The sequence below is a fragment of the Lissotriton helveticus genome, chromosome 6, assembly GCF_964261635.1.
Source record: "Lissotriton helveticus chromosome 6, aLisHel1.1, whole genome shotgun sequence".
NCBI lineage: Eukaryota > Metazoa > Chordata > Amphibia > Caudata > Salamandridae > Lissotriton > Lissotriton helveticus.
Genome location: NC_136067.1, coordinates 1108754095 through 1108776359, shown reverse-complemented (window position 1 = coordinate 1108776359; position 22265 = coordinate 1108754095). Strand labels below are relative to the sequence as shown.

General features: G+C 43.2%; 1 long non-coding RNA gene across 1 annotated transcript in view; it reads right to left on the bottom strand.

Moving 5' to 3' along the window:
• Positions 1-22265, bottom strand: part of LOC144761654 (uncharacterized) — a 61908-nt gene that overhangs the window by 39393 nt on the left and 250 nt on the right. The window lies entirely within an intron of this gene.

Below are 22265 nucleotides of genomic sequence, written 5' to 3'. Positions count from 1 at the left end.
TTGTGTCTCCCGAAATTATGTCGGTAATTTTGTTATCTTCTGAGTGTCACCTACTATGTACCATTTTCCCTCTCGACCTTTTATAACCATTTTATGAGTAAGCTGGATCTTTTTTGACCTTTACTAACACTGATTTATTAACTTTGTATGCAGATTTATTGCCCCCGTCCCCGCCCTTGTCCTGATGAAGACCCTCTAGCAAGGTCTTACTCTACACCTGCACTGTTTTGGGTCGAAACGTCGACACTTCTCTGCATTCTCAGCCTTTTCACTGATGTATTATTTGTGTTTTGATTAGGCATGAAATTTTTCTGAATGAACTTAGGAACTGTGATTTTTCAAGTGTGCTAAACATTTATTATTTCTGTTCTATTGAGGTCTTAGTGACCATTTCCATATTCAGTCCACTACCCTCACTATCCAACACTACCCTTCCCTGTCCTTCTCATAGGGGCATCAAATGTGTTTATATATGGATGAAATTTATGAATGATTCTTTATGTCACACGTTGTGAATAAAAACAATGCTGTTTATATTTTCTAAAAATTTCTCAGTCATGGTTTATTTATTCTAGTATCTGGGACCATTTTGTTTGTATCACAATCAGGATCCCCAGCAGACCTTCTTAAACCGGATCAATATCAGAAATGTTTACCTCAGCTTCTCTCTACTTTTTGCAAACTCATCAATCTCTCTATGTTCTCTGCGGTAGTCCCCATGGCCTGGAAACATGCCAAGGTGGTCCCTTTTCTTATAAAACTTGAGCTTATTGTCTCAAAACCGGATAATTTTCGCCCTATTTCTCTTCTCCCTTTGGTATCTAAGATTACTGAAGCCTACATCAATTCCATTCTCACTATGTTCACCCCCTCCCAAAATGGCTTCAGGCCATGTCAAAGCTCTGAAACCGTCCTCTTGGCTGTAACAGAACATCTGAGGTGCTTGTTAGATGTCGCACGTACCTCAGCTCAGATCCTACTTGATCTAAGTGCTGCATTCAATACATTGTCCCATCAGATCCTGTTGCAGCGCTTGGAGGATATCGGCATTGACGGCCTTGCTTTGTGCTGGTTCACCTCCTTTCTATCGGAGAGAACCTTCCAAGTGTCTGTCTCCCCTTCTGATCCCAGGTGAATGCTGTTCGTCAAGGGGTTCCTCAGGGATTTGCCTTGAGGCCTACCCTAGTTACATTCAGCAGTAGCCAGCAGCAGAGGATTAACTGTTGTATCCTATGCGGATGACACACAGTTGGTGGTTGCACTATCTGATGATTCTGCACAGGATGTGTTCAAATTTAAGGATGGTTTAACAGCTTTCACAGGCTGGATGACCGCCAACTGCCTCCAACTTAATGCCAGTAAATCAATCATCTTGTTGGTGGGTAAAGATACTCATCTGTGGAGTGAGCACTGGTGGCCATCCACTCTGGGCCTTCCGCCTGCCCCAAAGCAGACAGTCAGAAATTATGGAGTATGGGTGGACACCGCTCTTACTTTTCAGGCTCAAACAATAGCGGTAGCCGGGGTCTGCTTTGGGCCCCTACGTTGCCTTAAACTATTGTTAGGAATCTTTGATTCCACCACCCGTCAGGTGATCATCCAGTTCACGATACTATGCAGGCGCGATTATGCTAGCTCCCTATACCTAGGGACAATTAGAACAGAGATACATTGCCTTCAAAAGGCACAAAATACTGTGGTTCAGATGCTTCTCAGCCTGCCGAGAACCTGCTTGACTGCCGACTTTATCCGCAGACTACATTGGCTCCCGTTGGAGAAACGTATCCAGTTCAAAACTCTCTGTATCACCCATAGAATCATGAAGCTCCATTCCCCGGATATTCTAGCTTATCTCCTTACGCCCTACATATCTACCCGCCAACTGCGCTCTACTGGTCAGCACCTGGCGGTCATTCCCCTGGTTAAGAGAGTACGGGAAGGAGAAAGCTCATTTCGTGCTCTTGCTCTGAAGGTCTGGAACTCCCTCCCTGGGAGTATTAGAAGTATGCAAAATCAAGTGCTATTCCCTAAAGCCATAAAAACCTATCTTTATCCTACATAATTGGTTCCTCTGTGCGTCCCTCGAACAGCTTCTGACAGTTGCATCTTAGCGCTGGGATGCCCCTTTGCTGGGACAGCTGTGCACTCTATAAAATTTATGACATAACTTAACACTGTACTAAAAAATGTGGCACAACCATACTTATCAGGGGAACACTACAGTGCATACTTCTCAGGACCTGGATAGATGTAGGGGATGGTACGTCTTCGTCAAGCTTGGCATGATGGGCCAGACGGTAGTCTTGGGATCCATGTAGGCACCCAATGTGGGAAAGGATCCACTTTCTATCCACTCTGTCCTGGCTTTTTGTGGAATTTGGGCACACCAGGGTGGTGGTGGGTGGGGACTGGAACCTTGCGATGGATCCTCTAATTGACCGGACCGGCAGTTGTGATAAACCCAATGACAGAGGCCGTGTGATCCTGATAATATTATGGTGGACTTTGGACTGACAGGTCCGTGGCGACTGACTCATCCCAGAGTTAGGGATTACATTTATGTGTCGGGTGTCCATGGCACATGTTCCCATATTGAAAACTTTCTCTTTTGCCCCACTCCATAATGGCGTCACTGAGAGCCTGGCGGATACTGGATGAGGGAATATGGGACCATGCTGTGGTGCTCCTGTAGCTAGACATGCGACATATGGCCCTGAAGTCAAAGCACTGCTGCCTAAACATGTCTTATTATATACTACCCATTGGTAAACAGAAACTGGCTGTGCATGTACAACAGTACTTGGCAAAGTACAAAGACTCTGTGGTGTCTGCTCAGGTTCCATGGCCCGCATGCAAGGCAGCCATTAGGGGAGTACTGATGAGAGATGCGAATATCGATATGTAGGAATTTGCTTTTAAGCAACTACTAGTAAAATCGGAGATCTGAGAGCTGATAAGCCAATATAGAGGTCATCCAGGTGCTGCAACAGCTTGAGAGAGCGAAATTTGATCTGAATATGCTTTTTGCAACTAAAGCCGAATATGCTTTACTATGCCAGAGATGTCGGTACTAAGAGCAGTGAGAAGATACAGCAGGGTATCTGCTAGTGGCAGTGCTCCGTCAGCGCGAGGCTCATCTTGCAGTACCGGCCATTAGGGACTCAAAAGGTCTATTGATCATGCACCCGATACAGATCTTAAATACATTTGTGTGCTTTTTGAGTACCCTCTACAGCACAGAGGACCCGCTGAGGGAATGGTACTTCTTGGACGGTGTTCATCTTCCCACCCTCTCAGAGGTGGGGTGCAGCTGGTGGAGGGAGAAATCATGGAGTATGAGATCATAGAGGCTATAGCTGCTATGCCAAACAATAAAGCCCTGGGTATGACAGATACCACACTGGTAGCCCCTATACTTTATAAGGTATTCAAGAAGGTAGAGGATAGAGGTAGCCTACTGGCTGGGTACAGCAAAGCAAATATTAGCTTAATCCTCAATGCTGAAAAAGACCCCACCAGTGTGCCAGCTATCGCCCTATCTCCCTACTGAACATGGACATGAAGGTTTCAGCGAAGTTTCTTGTGACCAGGCTTAGGGAAGTACTCCTTAGCCTGATCCATCATTCAAAGGTGGGATTCTTACCCAGCCATTCTTCTAGAAGCATTTCTTCTACTGATGCCTATTCAGCATTCTCAGGGTACAGGATCAACTAGCGGACGAGTGCACCCTTCCCCGTCACCAAATGTCCTAAAGTCTGATCTGGCAACACATTTGGCTTTATCTAGAAAGCTTCTGTCAAGAACAGAATACCCTTTGACTCCTTTTAAAGCATACAAGCACTTTCAGTTGTTATATATGCACCATTCAAACCATCAACATACATGCATGCATCCTGTTCTTGACAGAAGTGTCTTTCTTTGTTCCCCTTGGGAAGTGGGACCCCTCTCTCCTAATTTTGAATTTATCTAGAAAGCTTCCAGACTGAAACATCCAGGCATTCTTGTCCACAGAAGACTGTAAAACATCGTCCCTGACAATCTGACCCCGCTATTGACCAAGACTGCTGATCCTCCTTACACATCTCATTGTGGGGAAGGGCCCAGATGAAAAAGATGGTCTTAATGCCATGATTTAACTATGTTTTCAGCATGCTGCTGCTCCCCATCTTCAAAAATCTACTCCAAACACTTATAAGAAGATAAAACAGTTTGTATGGGCAGGAAGAAAACACCACCACAAACTGTTGGTTGCATGCGGACAAACAGACCAGAGAACTTTAATTGCAGGACATGTATTTATTGTACCTGGGCCATCATTTGTCACAGTTAGTCTACTCACTGGCAGACCACACAGAGCAGCCAAAGTGGATAGCAATCGAACATGCAATAGCGTCAGCCCCATCCATACTAGGTATCCTATATCTGGCGAAACCCCAGAATACTGTCATGTGCCCGCCCCTGATGAGTGAAAAGTGGTTGTCCGGGGGGGGGACTCTCCCAAGACCCTAAAGACCAATGGAGCGTTACACCAGGGACCCCCTATATGGTCAAACACAAGCATCAGAATTGGGTCATGGATGGTCAGATATTCCTTGTGGGAGATACATGGAAACAGGGATGTAGGGAACCTTAAGGCAAGGACACCTTTAAATCCTTTCCAGAACTTTGCCCAGACTTTGCTGCCCACAAATCACTAATCTGGCCTTTTACGGCATTGCATGTGCACCATCCTTGGCCCAGGTGCCGACCTGCCCCAGGACTCACCAATTCACAAATACATGCTTACGTGGGGGAAATCCAGAGGCATGATCACAAACATGTACTAGATTCTCATGGACTCCTCATGCTGCTCTAGAATTCGAATCACATGACCAAAACATACTGGCAGATGATACTAAGCCTCCAATCCACAGACAAAGACTGGGCACACCTTTTGATGCCTCATGACCAAGCACTTCGAGAGGCCAGGATGAAATATACCTATTTTAAGGTGCTCTACAGTTGGTATTGAACCCCCTATAAGTTGAGGAGAGCCAGGCTAATACTGTATGATCACTGCTGGAGGTGTGCCCAGCCCCACTGTGACCTCTAAATTATTCTGCGGTCTTGTGGGCAGGTCCATAACAATTGGGCGGCAATTTAACACACATTACATAACACTAACCGACTTCTCTTTACAGAATATGACAAACTGGCCCTTCTACACGATCTAGCAGAGGTAGATGATGTCTCTTCTTTATGGATGCGGTGGATAGCAACAGCTCTCATGGTAGCAGAATATGTATTCTTAGACTCTGATGCACCACCCATACCCACACACGTAGAATGGCCGACGGAACTCTTCTGCCTAGCTACATATGAAAAGTGCATATATAAACTACAAGACCTACTCCAGACATTTGAATATGTGTGGAGGTGTTTATTCACCTCCTTAAAGCATAGCAAATAGACTTAGGGCTCTTTCCAGCATTCCTGTGGTAGAGGGTCTTTGCACTTCACTCTATGTGTGCACCATAGAATGGTGGACTGGCTACCCCACAGAGATCGCACAGGGGTAGAGGGGAGGTGGCAGACAGCAGCTCTATTGCTCATTCAGAAGACTTACGACCCCACAGATTGCCATATGTACAAGCTACAATCCTACCTTAGAGACACTCGCATGTAGCCCTACGAATTCCATACTCAGTTCAGTTGGTGGATGCAGGGAGATAAGGGTCGGAATAGAACGAATAGAGAGGCATTTAGGCTGAGCCAAAAGAGAATTATGAGTGAGGAACTATTATGGAGGGGACTTGGCATCGATCAGGCTGTGGGTGGAGAACCAGACATTCTGGCGTTGTGGAGATTTGGTTTCTTTTTAGACTCGTGAGTTTCCTTTTTTTGGTTTTCTCTGCACAAACTGCATAGCAGTGACATTTCACTTTATCCATTGTACAACTTATTTAAATGCTCAATAAAGAAATGTTTAAAAAAATCTAAAGAAAACGTCTGATTACTCTACGATACTGAATCTGAGTTTCAACCCTAGTGACAGCATCTGGAATACGTCTTCGCTAAACAAATTAGCAGTCTTTGTAGATTCAATTATAACAAGCATCTGCAATGCAATAGGACTCACATTTATGCGAGACCTATTGCATTGAAATGGGAGTGCGGGTGGTCAAGAAGGTACGAATGGGAGTTGGGGGGGGCAGGCCGAGAAGTCACGGACTGCGGGAGGGGGTGGTGGGTGGGGAGACAGGGAAGAAAATAGTGTTTGGAGTAAAGGGGCCAGTAGCCAAGGAAGGATACAATTGAGGACATGGCCGTCATGAGGAGGGACTAACAAGCTTAAAACCAATCGGAAGGCAGCATTTAGAACCTAAGCCAATTAAAAAGATGGGCGGAGAGTGGGCGCAGCTTCCACAAAGCTTTCACACTATACTGAATACAGCATGCCTCGCAAAGCGAGCAGTTCATGCACTGCAACACTAGACTTGACCTAAAAAGTAAGCTACAATTGATTGCAGCAGTGTCTGAGGGCTAGAGACACTAAGGGTAAATAACAGTGTGATAACATATGATATGCATTCTCTTTGCGTTTTAAAATCACACTCAACTACTCAGTAAGTTTAAAAGTCTCAGGGCCCGATTTATCATTTGGCGTTTGGACTCCCCTCCGCCAGGCCGATGGAGTAAATATGTAGTCATGGCGGTTCCTGCCAATGCATTGTAACTGCTGGACGGCTCCATCAAACATGATGGAAGCATATGTTAAAGTTTCTTTTTTTAATTAAAAAAAAATCCCAATACAGCCCCTACTCTGTCAGTCCGTCAGAGGAGTTTGACCATGGAAGAGACGGAGCAGTTTCTTTTGTCATCACTGAATTTAAATCCAGGGGGTGGGCCATAGTCTTGGCAGGGAGGGAACTCAAGTGCTGTTACGACGATGTTTCCTCTCCACCAAGATTAAATTAAGGCCCTCAGTTTGATACACTTATGACACTTGTTCTATGCATATTAAAAATGAAAATGAGCACTCCCACAAACTCTGTCAAAACTTGATTTGCTAAGAGATATGTGATATAATGTTAGAAATAAACTATAGAAATCTTAAAAAATATAAAAAGTAAAATAGGTTTCAGTTTATTATTTCTAGGTATTTCTACAGGCAGGATTAGTTGTCTGTTGTTGTTGTCAAAAGATTTACTGTTAACAATATATTTAGAGTGGACTTTGGGTCAACCACCTACCACCATTGCCTTGTTGTAATCTGCATCTTCCAGGCACTGACTTAGATCAGCTAAAAAGGCTATTTACTATCTCACCTCATAGTATTGGCAGTTGGTGGGTGACCTTCCACCTCACAACAAGTGGTTGTATTGAAGTGCATGAGGGTCTATTTTATAAACATGACCCCACACTCCAATAATAATCCTCCCATTTGCTCCCTCCATCTTCCAAGGAGGTCATGGGGAGAGGGCATCATCAAGGGTTGTTGCACTGAAAGTAATCAGCACAAAAGCCAGCCCTGGCCAGATCTCAGACCTAATGGCCAAGAAAATGTGCCATAGGAATCCCCCTTCTGAAAAAAAATGTTTGCCTTATCCCTGGGAGTCAGCTGATTACTCTTTCATTTTAAACCTACCAGATTGCCGCAAGATTGTAGAGAGGGAGATCAGCAAGCAATACAACAAATAAGTCAAACACAATAACCATATCTCTGGAAGATCCATCTTCCATTAAATTGCTAGGCATGGGAACTGAGCCACATCCACTGATGAATGCTGGAATGAAGGTCACCTGAGTTTGTTTTGGTCCAGCACGGAAGGTTTGCATTGCTATAGAGAAAAACACACAAAACTTCACTGACATGGCCTGCCTACTAAGCTTCATGTTTGTCCAAAATGTAAAAAAATGTGCAAGGATAGTCTTTGCTCTAAGTTCCGCACAAGGTGAATTCAGAAATTAAAGTTACCAGATATCAATATAACATTATTATGAAGTGGAATTCCCATCTATATGAAGTGGAATATCCATCTATCAAAAATGCTCCTAAATCATAAATGTGTTGCGGGTGCTATTGCAAGACACCAACGTCTTTCCCCTAGCCGACCTGTGGCTCCTGCCATTAAGGTTTACCAGGGAAAGGCCTTGCCCTCGTCCCTTTACGGGGCGGAGCTGTGGGGCCTTGAGAATACTATGGACTTAGCAAGATCAGAGAACAAGTTTCTCAGAGACCTGGTCTCGCTTCCTTCATCAACCCCACTAGTTCCGCTCCATCAAGATCTGGGGATACATTTAATAGGCGAGGTAGCAAGGCTACGCCCCCCTGCTATTCTGGGTACGCCTTAGAAGGACCCCCGAACTTTCTAACTATGCCTCTGCCCTGATGGAAGTAATCCGTCTGGATACGGGACACAAGATAGCTTGGGTTACCAAGTTGAAACAGCTGGCAGGGGACATTGGAATGGCAGAAGCCTGGGCGAGTCAGACTCCGCCCCCTAAACAAGTGGTTAGTAAGGCTTATTGGGAGTGGGTCGCAATAGGAACTTTACGTAACCAGAAACATGGTATTCTGACTGAAAAGTTTCTGGACTACAAGCCCGCCCTGCAACTGGAATCGTTCCTCGATTTTATAGAGTCTCCAAGAGACAGGGCACTGTTTATTAAGCTAAGGTTTGGTACTCTTCCAGTCAATGATTTCACCGCAGAGTGTAACCATATGAAAGCAACTGATAGGAGATGCCCGGGATGCCATTTCCCCACAGAATCTATTTTGCATTTTCTTTTTGCCTGCCCGCTTTACAAACAGGTGAGAAGAAAATGGTTAAAACCTGTGTGTTCCAACTTGGGAGCTAAGAACTGTAGGGAGGCATTTTGCATTTTATCAACAGAGACTTCCAGTCCTAGTGTAATCTGTGGGACAGCAAAATATTTGGGTGGTGCTTGGTGGTTAAGAACCAAGCTCTTTAGGCAGAAGAGCTTAACACCAGAAATCACAGTACTACCCCTCCTCTAGGGCTTGGTCCCTAATTTTTATAATAATTGTTTTTAACCCTGTACAGTCGTTTTTATGAGAGAGTTTTTATACTTGTACAAATTTTGTCGCAAACATTTTTAATTTTGTACTGGATTGTGTGTATGACAAAGCAATACTTTCCTTTCTGAAGAATTGATTGTTTATACTTTCATGATATCTGTATATCGAATAAAGTCATACAACATTATAACATGCTGCGGAAGGTACTCCCCCTCCTACAGTGGGAATGACCAGAAAAGTAGCCGTGGGGCATAAGGAATATCACATTTGTTTCTGCACTGGCCTTCCTGAAATCTTCTCTCAAAAATTGCAAGTATACATAAAGATACAAGTCATTTTGGCCAGTCTTAATTTTCCCTGGCTGATAGGGCTCACTATAGTTTCTTTTTCAAATGCTGATAAAGACTGATTGCGGGTCATATCGTCACAATTGAAAAGTTCTGCAGGACAGGACCAATTCCCTAGGATTCAGCAAGACTTGCCTGATACATTGCAACAAGCCACCAATCTGGTGTCTCATACTAGCGGGGCTCAACGTACTTGCATTGTTTAATAATGAGAAAGGCAGATTGCAGATCATATCAGTGCAATGCGAAGAGGCAGCAGCATGGGATTAAGTGCCCAGAAATCAGCAAGACTAGACCGAAACATAACGATCATCCATAAAATAGTAATGAGTAGTGTGATTTTTTCCTGAAATTTGCCTGTGTGACCCAGTCCAAAGTTCTTGCATGAACAAGGCAGGCAAAGGCTCACTTTACCAGACCAGACCAAAGCTTCAGTATCCAATAGACCCAATTAATGCACTGAGTTGGCTGGAGCGAGCATTCAGGATATTGAATTAGGAGTTGTCTGGGAAAGGAAAGGACAGTGAAGCATTCCTGGTAATGAATTCTGGATACAGGGATGCTATTTGAAAAGATGTTTATTCCAAGAGAAAGATCTCATCCGTCAGCAAGCAGGACTCACCAACAACTGACTCAATGCAGAATCTTCACATGCTTAGAACATCATGACATGTATAAAATTGCAATCTTAACCTAACATTGAGCATTCATAAAATAACATAATAGATAACTTATGAAATTAATAGAAATAAATATCCCAATTTATTACATACCACAGACACCTACTGGCTACTAGTTCTTAAGTTTAAAGGCCTCTAGCTAGAAGTGAAAGCAGAGGTAATTGGTGTGGGTGTTGCAGAGTGAGAACAGATCCGACAAATATGTTTGGAAGGGTAGTAAGTTATGAGGGCATATATAACAAAATTAATTCACAGGGCTCACATGTCAGAGAAGAGGTGGACTAAGATTTAGCAAATGGAAAACTACCATATCAGTGCCAAGCTACAGTCCTAGCCAAAATATAGAAGCTCAGTAAGCCTCCTTTCAGTGCATTCTCTCTTCTTACTCTACTATGTCATTCACTATTAATAATGAAAGTGGAAGTTGTTCAGCGAAAACATTCCTAATCAGGAGACTGTCTCAATGGTAGTGAGACAAAATATCGAAATTAAAATATCGATATACAATAATATCGATGTTTTAATTTCGATGGTATAGAATATCGATGTCCAAAATATCGACAGACAGAATATCGTTTTTTTAAGGTATGTATGTTAATAATATCGAAAATATCAAAATTTAGTAATATCTAAAATTTGTTTAGTGTTATGTATTTTATTATTTTGTTTATATGTTTGTTAAATATGTTTTGTAATGTATGTTTGAAAATTAGTAAATTTGTTTACATTTTGCGTTTTAGTATCAGAGCGGGTTGTGGGTTTATAGGGGAATAGGGTGGGAAGTAATTTAATAATAATTAATTAATTAATATATTTTTGTAAATATTAATAATTAATAATTAATTGGTCATTAATTTATATTACTTAGTTAATTACATTAATTAGAGTTAATGTTTTAATATATATACATTTTTGTTATTGTTAATTAATTAATTGGTAATTAAATAATATTAATTAGTACAATAAATTAATTAGAGTTAATGTGCTAATATATTTAATTTATTGTTATTGTTAATTAATAATGAATTGGTAATTAAATATTATTAATTATTTAATTAAATTAATTAGAGTTAATGTGCTAATATATTTATTGTTTTTGTTATTGTTATTGTTTGGTGATCGTTGGCAGCCCAGTGGCAGTGGGCTAGCTTGCGACTGCTGGAGTGCGACTGCTCATTATTTTTAAAATCATCTTCGATTCCTCCGCTGATCACTAGCGGCGTCAACTACCTCTTAGACCGGTCCCGCTGACCACGAGCGGTAGACCTTAATTCTTAATTTTTAATTCCCCTGCCATTACCCGCTTTGCTGACTACTAGCAGCATTTGTTTTTAATTGTCCTACCTTGCCTTCAGTACGCTTGCCGGTGCTCATTGCGCTCATGGGCGCCATTTTGGGTAGGGGTGGACGGCGATCCTCGCCACACCCCTTCGCCTCCTCACTATTTAGGACCTGCCTTCTTCTGCCCCCTGTGATCGTTGGCAGCCCAGTGGCAGTGGGCTAGCTTGCGACTGCTGGAGTGCGACTGCTCATTATTTTTAAAATCATCTTTGATTCCTCCGCTGATCACTAGCGGCGTCAACTACCTCTTAGACCGGTCCCGCTGACCACGAGCGGTAGACCTTAATTCTTAATTTTTAATTCCCCTGCCATTACCCGCTTTGCTGACTACTAGCAGCATTTGTTTTTAATTGTCCTACCTTGCCTTCAGTACGCTTGCCGGTGCTCATTGCGCTTGTGGGCGCCATTTTGGGTAGGGGTGGACGGCGATCCTCGCCACACCCCTTCGCCTCCTCACTATTTAGGACCTGCCTTCTTCTGCCCCCTGTGATCGTTGGCAGCCCAGTGGCAGTGGGCTAGCTTGCGACTGCTGGAGTGCGACTGCTCATTATTTTTAAAATCATCTTTGATTCCTCCGCTGATCACTAGCGGCGTCAACTACCTCTTAGACCGGTCCCGCTGACCACGAGCGGTAGACCTTAATTCTTAATTTTTAATTCCCCTGCCATTACCCGCTTTGCTGACTACTAGCAGCATTTGTTTTTAATTGTCCTACCTTGCCTTCAGTACGCTTGCCGGTGCTCATTGCGCTCGTGGGCGCCATTTTGGGTAGGGGTGGACGGCGATCCTCGCCACACCCCTTCGCCTCCTCACTATTTAGGACCTGCCTTCTTCTGCCCCCTGTGATCGTTGGCAGCCCAGTGGCAGTGGGCTAGCTTGCGACTGCTGGAGTGCGACTGCTCATTATTTTTAAAATCATCTTCGATTCCTCCGCTGATCACTAGCGGCGTCAACTACCTCTTAGACCGGTCCCGCTGACCACGAGCGGTAGACCTTAATTCTTAATTTTTAATTCCCCTGCCATTACCCGCTGTGCTGACTACTAGCAGCATTTGTTTTTAATTGTCCTACCTTGCCTTCAGTACGCTTGCCGGTGCTCATTGCGCTCGTGGGCGCCATTTTGGGTAGGGGTGGACGGCGATCCTCGCCACACCCCTTCGCCTCCTCACTATTTAAACGACCACTATGTGTCCGCGCAGCGGACGAGCGCAGCGGGCGCGACGTAGGCGCGCCGGAGTCGCACCAGAGTCAAGCCCGTCTGCGCCCGTCCGCGGCCGGCAGGGGCAAGGGGCAGGAGAGGCTTGCTATAACACCTCATACACTGCTAGCCAACTCAGACATTATAACCTACCTGGATTGGTCCCCCCTTCTGTCACCATGGGGAAACTCACTGCACTCGGTATTTCCTGCAACCCCCCCCCCTTGTGCCTGGCCCCCCGGTTCCCCGGTCGGTCCCTGCACTGACTCACACCTCCATTCGGGTTCTACTTCTAAACACCCGTTCTATGGTCAGACACCAGGCAGATATTCTCACCTTGCTGCTACAAGAAAGCCCTGATCTCCTTTTGCTTACGGAGTCCTGGCTCACAGAGAATTCTCTTCCTGACATCTTGGCAGCCCTTCCCCCAGATTATTTTATTCTCCATGCTGACCGCATTGCCGATCATCCTGGTGGGGGGTGGCTGCCATTATCTCGAAACGTTTTCATCTTATCTCTTCATCTTCCTTTGCACTTCCACAAGTAGAGAATCTGGTCATTAATTTGGGGACGGAAGTGGGGGCCTTTTCTTTTGGCCTTCTTTATCGTCCGCCCCGTCCCATGCCAGACTTTGCAGAGAAACTCTGCGAACAGCTGTCTGCCCTCCTGCCTTCACTACCCAGTTTCGCCCTATTTGGGGACTTCAATTACTGGTTTGATGACATCAATGCTGGGGCACATGCCTCAGCATTATCTGAGATTCTGACTAGCTTGAATTTGAGTCAGCAAGTCACTTCACCGACGCATGCAAAAGGCCACATACTAGATCAGGTCTGGACTTCGAATATAACCCTTTCACCCCTTTTACACTCCCATGCGTTTGGTCAGACCATTTCATAGTCGACCTGACCATCACACTCAGTGGGCGAATCAAGGCCCCTCTAAGGGCAGGTGGCTCTGCACGCAATTGGAAGAACTACGACTCCAAGGGTTTCATAACCACCCTGGCTTCTACCTGTCCGAACACCCTCCCTTATGAGGATATCAATAGGTTCGACACTAACATCTGTAGCTGGCTGAAAGGGGCTAGTGATCAATATGCCCCAGTAGTCAAATTTCCTTGTACCAGACATCCTAATGCCAACCGGTGGTTCTCTGACAACCTCAAGCAAATGAAACTTGAGGTTCGTCAATGGGAACGTATCTGGAGGCGGGATTACTCCTTGTCTTCCAGACAGAAATTTGTTACTGCTCGGAGGGAATATAAATTGGCTATCTTATCAGCCAAATCGGAGCACATCTCTGATAGAATCCTCACTGCCACCAACAAATCTCGTGAGGTGTTCAGGATTATGAACGAACTGACCACGGACGATAGGACTCTTCCAGCTCAAACTCCATCTAAAGAGACCTGCGATGCTCTTAACCTCTTTTTTGCTGAAAAAATCATTAAAATAAAAAATTCTATCACCCTTACCCCTCAGCCGTCACCATTTGTGGACACCCCCCCGGGCAATCTATCCTCGTTCACTTTATTTCCCATTCTGGATTCCCCTTCCCTGGCGAAGCTAGCCAATCGTGTAAAATCGGGCTCGCCGGAGGATCTTTGCCCTCCCGCGGTACTGCGTGAGGTTTGTCTAAAATTACCGGAGTGTATACTTCCCTTTCTGAATGCCTCCCTCACCTCTGGCACAGTCAAGGAGGCCATTCTCTTGCCCCTCCTGAAGAAGCCAGGGGCTGATGCGGCTGAACTTTCCAACTATCGCCCAATATCTTTACTGCCCTACCTGTCAAAACTCCTTGAAGCCCATGTCACCTGGTGTCTCTCTAATTCCATCGAGAGCTCGGGCCTCCTTGAGCCCAACCAGGCCGGCTTTAGGCCGGCCCACTCTACGGAAGCAGTCATCTTGGCAGTCATGGACACCCTGAGAGAGAACGCAGACGCCAAGAGACCGCAGGCTCTGGTTCTCTTGGACTTGTCTGCCGCGTTCGACACGGTGGATCATGACATCCTTCTCCACCATGTCGAACAAGCCGGCATTCGGGGCATGGCCCTCAAGTGGGTGGAGTCATTCCTAACGGGAAGATCACAAGCCGTGCGCCTTGGTCCCTTCACCGCAACCAAATCCCCCATCACTTGTGGTGTTCCCCAGGGCTCTTCACTTTCCCCGTTATTATTTAATCTTTATTTGCGCCCTCTAATTTTTTCCCTTCATAACTGGGACGTCAGCGTCTTTAATTATGCTGACGATTTGCAGCTCGTCTTTCCACTTGATTCTCTTCAGGCGACTAACAACTTCCACGCCGCTATGATCCATATCCATCAATGGATGAATCAGAATCAATTGAAACTCAATCCTGGAAAGACTGAGCTACTCCTTCCTGGTTCCAGTGCCGCTTTTTGGGGTCCGCAGTTTTGGCCTCCCGAATTGGGCCCCCCCCCGACACCTCTCAAGTCTGTCAGGAGTTTGGGGGTGACAATCGACGCCGAACTGTCACTCAAGGCCCAAGTGGGTGCCACGATTTCTTCGTGTATGTTCCAACTCCGAAAAATCCGGAAGATCAGGCACCTACTTCCTCATGCGGCCCTGTGTCAGGTCGTTATGTCCCTTGTCATATCGCGCCTGGATTTTTCTAATTCCCTTTATCATGCACTCCCACGCTTTCTCTTACATCGTCTCCAGGTGGTACAAAACCAGGCAGCCCGCCTCATATTTAAGATCCCTAAGTGGCAATCGGCGAGGCCTCTGCTCCGCAGGCTCCATTGGTTGCCAGTGAAGGAGAGAGCGGCCTTTAAGATGGGCTGCCTGGTATTCAAATCCCTTCACTGTCCTTGTCCTGCTTTCCTGAAATCTCGGATTACCCTGTATCAACCTGCTCGCTCTCTTCGTTCAGCTTCCCATCACTTGGTTGTCACCCCCAAATTTAAACTTCATAAATTTGGAGGCCGTCGTTTTGCTTTCCTTGCCCCCAAGTTTTGGAATTCCCTCCCTTTGATTATTAAATCCAGCAACTCCCTTTTTCAGTTCAGGAAACTCCTTAAGACTTTTTTGTTCACCCTTCCTGAATAAATTTTTCTCCGCTCATTCACATGTCCCTCCAGTCAGCGCCAAGAAACCTTCGGGTGTTAGCGCGCTTAACAAGCCTCATTTAACATAACATAACATATTGTTAATTAATAATTAATTGGTAATTAATAATTATTAAGTGATTAAATGATGTGATTTATTTATGTGTAGTGGGTTGTGTGTTTATAGGTGGATAGGGTGTGATATAATTAAATTTAATAAATTAAAGCGATTGTATTTATTTGTTGGTATTTATTGTTAATTAATTAGTAATTAATATGTGTTAATTAGTTCATTTATAATTACATCAATTTATTAATATTAATTATTATTAATTGATTCATTGAAATTTATATTAATTGTCTTTTTTATATGTGTAGTGTGTTGTGTGTTAAAGTGGGAGTAGTGTGGGAATTAATTTTTACCCCCATGCTATCCAACGCTTTCCCTACTGTTGCACCCTCTGGAGTGTGAATAGTAATTTTTACCCCTACGCTATCCACCGGGGAAACAACCTTTACAACGCAACTTTTACAACGCACTACCATTACAACGAAATTTTTACAACGCAAAAACCATTACAACGCATGTGTTTACAACGCATGTTTTTACAACGCAGGTACCTTTACAACGCATACCATTACAACGTAAGTATAGGTAAGTATATAATAATATTTTAAATTTTATATGTTTTAGTTTTTTAAGGGGTATTTTTAGGGTTCAGGGTCAGTTTTCAGTTTTTGGGTAAAAGGGTATTTTTAGTGTTCAGGGTCAGTTTTCAGTTTTTGGGTAAAGGGGTATTTTTAGGGTTCAGGGTCAGTTTTCAGTTTTTGGGTAAAGGAGTATTTTTAGGGTTGAGGGTCAGTTTTCAGTTCTTGGGTAAAGGGGTATTTTTTGGGTTCAGGGTCAGTTTTCAGTTTTTGGGTAAAGGGGTATTTTTTGGGTTCAGGGTCAGTTTTCAGTTTTTGGGTAAAGGGGTATTTTTAGGGTTCAGGGTCAGTTTTCAGTTTTTGGGTAAAGGGGTATTTTTAGGGTTCAGGGTCAGTTTTCAGTTTTTGGGTAAAGAGGTATTTTTTGGGTTCAGGGTCAGTTTTCAGTTTTTGGGTAAAGGGGTATTTTTAGGGTTCAGGGTCAGTTTTCAGTTTTTGGGTAAAGGGGTATTTTTAGGGTTCAGGGTCAGTTTTTAGTTCTTGGGTAAAGGGGCATTTTTAGGGTTCAGGGTCAGTTTTGGGTTTTTGGGTAAAGGGGTATTTTTAGGGTTCAGGGTCAGTTTTTGGTTTTTGGGTAAAAGGGTATTTTTAGGGTTCAGGGTCAGTTTTGGGTTTTTGGGTAAAGGGGTATTTTTAGGGTTCAGGGTCAGTTTTGGGTTTTTGAGGTACAGGCGTGCAGGGTAAAAATAAAATAAATTTATATTTAAATTAAATCAATTAAATGAAATTAAAAAAAATAAAATTACATTACATTATTACGTTTTTAATTTATTTTAAATGTATATGTATTAGTTTTAATTTTTTAATTATGTTTTAATGTTTTTATTTAATATTTGTAAATTTATATGTATTTTAAAATTATTTTTACATTATTATTAATATATTTAAAAAAACGATATTTTTATTTTCGATATTTTTGTACTTCGATATTAATTTTTCGATATTTTTGTACTTACCTTTATGAAGATAGGACTCCGATATTTTTGATTTCGATATTTTTGTGTCGATATTTTTGTATGTAGATATTCTGTCTGTCGATATTATGTCATAGATTCTGTCTCAATATGTAAACTAGAAATGAAAATGGTCTACAGGCATAGGGTGCGCATGGACGGCTAATGTCAGCAGGGTAACACAAGGCAAGTCAATTTGTTCTTGTGCTGTCAGGGCAAAAACCTATATGCATTGGGCCAGCCTCTAGCTGGGGTGTCTAAGTTACGTCCCAACTTGTTTTGCCTGACTGGTGCTCATCCGCCTTCAAGAGCCTGAGAGGGGCTTGGGGTATGAACCCCTGCTCAAATTGTTGCCTTCCTTCAGCTTAGCAGAAGTAGGTGGAATCTGGGCCTTTTAAAGTTGTGCAGGATCTGCTCAGGTTGCCAGATTAGATTGCTCTTCCACATCCTTCCTCCTTCATGGGATTTATTTGTCCAGCAGCAGACAATATAATACAAACAAAATAAAATGGTGCATTTCTACTACTTATTTCACCAATTCCCATTCTTGCCCTTTTATATCCTTTTACTCATTCAAATGCATCTCATCCTGGCTCATGTCACTGTATGAATTATTGGGCCTTCTCTGATTACCCCATTTTTGGTCTATGAGCGTCAAGCAACGCACTGCCCCGTCACTAAGCTGGTTAGTTCTTATTATAATTATAATGTGCGTGCCTATCTCTCAAATTGTTGTGTAGTTCTTAAAAATGCATAGGATCTGCGTGTTTGGACAACATAAACTAAGGGATTGGTGTCCCGACTGATTCCAGACACCCTCAAAAGATATGTTAGCCCTTAGACCAGCTAGCTCACAGTACCACGATAAGCCCCCTAACCTTACCAAGGTGCGAATAGTTTCTGGCAACTATCGAACATGACAACCGCTGATCCTTCAGGGATCGTGGAAACAGCACACTACTTTTCGCTCAGTCACTGGTGCTCACTTGGTCTCAGAGAGATACACAGAATAAACGATGGGATGTTTCCATTAGCAATTATTGAAACCAGCGTCATTCTAGTATAAAACATGTTGACTGAGATAATCATTTGACAGAAACAGGTGCATATGATTACAAGTACCAACAGAGTAAATAAAAGGTAGGATTCCATGGTGCTAAAACAATGAATATATGCATGCATATAGATATTACGGTAATCAAGCATACTCCTACTATGCGGACCTTATCTAAGTGTACTTAAGTGTGTGTTTAAAGCCAAGAATCTCCTAGGAAAGAGCAAACCCCATTACCTGATGGGTTAGAACGAAGGACCCTGTCTTGGTCTCAAGTTGAACACTTTGCAAGGGATGCCAGACTAGTGCGTGCTAGAGTTTCTGCGTACAGGAATCTCAGCGTCTTATGTCAGTGTGGAAGCATCCCTTCTGACTATCTAGTTTTCGGTGTGGTTCTTTTATATCAAAAAGAAAGCCTATGGGTTCCGTACACAATCGGTATGTTGTAAGTGGGATTACCTGCAATTATGAAAAGTAGTTCTTTCATCCTGGGATGAAGATGAGCATGACTTTCACGCAGAGTATGTTCATGCTGCGATGTACGTCATGTGCAGGGGACTTTTCTAAGAATCCTCATGCATAATAAAGGAAGCTAGTTTCCAAGAAACAGATCGACATTTATTCAGCACATTACTGGGCAGAAGGTCAGTGCTAGAACCGTTATGCAGAACAAGGTAGGACAAATGTAGGTAAGAGGTAGTGCAGATACCTAGGTGTAGATTGGGGTACACTGGAGTTCATAACAACATACCCGAACCCACCACACCGCCAGGCACTGCTTCCCATATATATCAACTGCACACCGATGATTACAATTGCACAACATGACAACACTTTCCATATAGGCAGGGCCGGACTGGCCATAGCGGGCACCGGGCAATCCCCCGCTGCGCCGCACAGGTGGGGGCCGGTTTTGGGCCCCTGGGGGCCATTTTTGTTACAGGGCTGTTTTTGCAGCATAGCTGCAAAATCGGCCCTGTAACAAAATCGGCTGAAAACCGGCCCTGGCAAAGTGCTCGGCGGCACCCCCAACTCCCCAATGGGGGGAAGATGCAGCTGAGCACTTTGCCAGGGCCAGTTTTGGTTCCCAATCTGGCCCTGCATATAGGCTCAAAACAAGAACAATACTCTCATAACCACACAGCCTACAGAGTGCAGCTTGTTATTTGCATGGGTAAGCGCTTCAGCATCCCACTTATGGTTACTGGGAACTACATAAATACTACAATACAATACATCACATGAAACTCTACCTGAAAACACTTTGCTGGCTTCTAAAATTAAAAATTCTCTACTGTCCCACATTCATCCCACCTTCTGTAGTGTAATTCTCCTCATTAAGCTCTGACAATGACAGCTACTTGTCAAATTTCTTTTGATGGGGACTTACTTTCCCTGCGGATATGTGTCCTAAGTTAGCCTGTTTTGTGGTGTGTGTATGCCTGTTTGCGATTTTATCTCTTCGAGTTGGTTATATGTGTATGTAATAAATAGGTTATATGTCATTGCGGTCAACAATACCACCGGACAAAAATATTGCATGCCACGTTATTGTCTATCGGGAAATCATCAAGACAGGTATTTATTTTCTGTTCTTAACTCCATGTCTGCTTACCTTGGAGATTTTGTGGCAATAGATCTAGTGGTTGCAATATTGCATGGTATAATGTGACCGCACACCAATGTGTAATGGTCCTTATACAGTACAAACCCAACTAGATGGTGATGAAGCCCTGAATAGCAGATGTGAGCAATGTAATCTACCTTATGATCTTTACAGGAGGTATGTTATATGTTGGTTCCTATTGGGTAGGAGTTGGTGCTCTCTAAAAAGATGAGCTTTCAACTCCAATTAGCATCCTTTTAAGTCAGGTTTTCCCCATACTCATCTTTGCCACAATGTATGATTTCTGCCCTTAACCAGTCTTTCGTACCACATTGCCATTGTTGTCTCCCCAAACATTAATTGAGGAGTGAGCAAAGATTTTTTAGAGAACAGAACACTGTTGATGTTTAAACCTGAAGAACCTAGGTTCTTATAAAAGCATATCATGGTTCTCCTTTTAGTGAGTGCTTATATTAACCACCAGTGTGAATGGCTGTATAAAATACTAGGACAGTGGTTCTAAACCTTTTGACTTCTGAGGACCCCCACTTAATTATTATTGGAAATCTGAGACCTCGTTTGAATTGTTACTGTATCCTGGGAGCCCGACAAAATCATTACTGGAAACTGGGGACCCCGCTCTAAGCATTTTTAATCATTTGAACCACAAAACAATACACAAAAAAATACAGAAGCAAGCCTTCAGGAAACAAATACACAAATGATAACATATTTAATTTAATTCACAAAATCATATTTAAAAAATCAAAATTTCAGTAGGATGGATGGTTGGAGTGTTTCTAAATTCCTCTCATCGCCCCTTCCTATATAATATTTGATGCTCTTCCTTTGCTTCCACAAATCAATTTGAGGGTACTAACTTAACTTCTAGGCTCTTATTTCAAATTCCATCCCCTTTACAGAACGTTCTCAATTTTTAGTTGTACGTTTTGCTTCATTCTTTATACATACTTTATTAATCTGTTAATAAATATTTCGATTTCTAAGCAGTTTCAGACCCCTGAGTAGGTTTTGCGGGCCCCCGGGGGTCCCCAGAATATGAATTAAGAATCACTGAACTAGGCAATATCTAATATTTACAGACATTCGGGCCAGTCCATGTAATTGGGCAGTGCTTAATTTGAGTCTGTGTTATCCGGGGCGCAGCACCGGCACTTAATTGTCAACACTGGCATGAACCACACTCCACCACATGGTGGCGCTGTCTGAATAATTTGTAGATGACCACAACAGAGTTTTAAAATTCAATATCCATCAAAAATGACTAATACATGACGCCAATGCCATTCTTATACCTTTGGGTGGCCTGAAATAGTCTGAACTGTCACACGTAGGAGTGCGACGGTTAGTAGTTGTGTTGGTGCTGTACTTGGTAGAGCTGGAAGGGCCAAAGGGTGGTGCAAATTGCAGTTGCCTTCGGAGAAGGGCCCTGTGACTTTTTTTTCGCAAATTAAGCACTGACTAGGTGTGAAAGAACTGTACTGTAAAATGACAGCATTAAACCTGCGCCTCAACAACTCACTCAAATTAGGATATTGAAATTTGGGGCTGTTATTGTGAACTCTTGAATGAATACACTGTCAATAGTTGCAGTTGTACTGTTTCATACGGCGTTGCGCAGTCACGTCACTAGTTGGTGGTATTGCGATACGCAACATACCTAGAAATAGACGATATAATGAATCGAGAATAAATTAGACTAAAACATAAGATATTCTTAGGAGAAAAAATGCACAAGGAACATTAAAACGGAAGTAAAGTAAAGTACATTGCTGAGAGAATTATAGAATATAACTTCCCTCTTCCTTTGTGAAGGCATTTAGACAGGAATGCTACGGAATGGCACGTAGAAACCGAGTAGCGTGACTGATCATTCATAAATATGTGACATTTTCCATAAATAAATGATGCTCATGGTTGTTTAGCCAGTCAATCCAGTAAAGCTAACTATCCAGGAGAATAACTGGGAAGATGCACCTAAGAATCCGTATAGATTCAGAAAGTGGTAGAGGGTGTGGCATAACGGCCAGAGCTGCCGACTTTGCAACCGGGTAACCAGATGTGATTCTGTGCAAATCACTTAACCTTCCCGTGCCTACCAAAAATGAATGTGTCCTTGTGTAATGTAACTGGTGCTCATGTAAAGCGCTCCAATACCTTCCGGTCGAGTTGGCGCTATATGAAAAACTGCAGAAAAAAGTGCGTAGGGAAAGGGTTAAGCATTATGGTACGTCCTTCTTGGTACCCAGACAGTCAATTTACTTC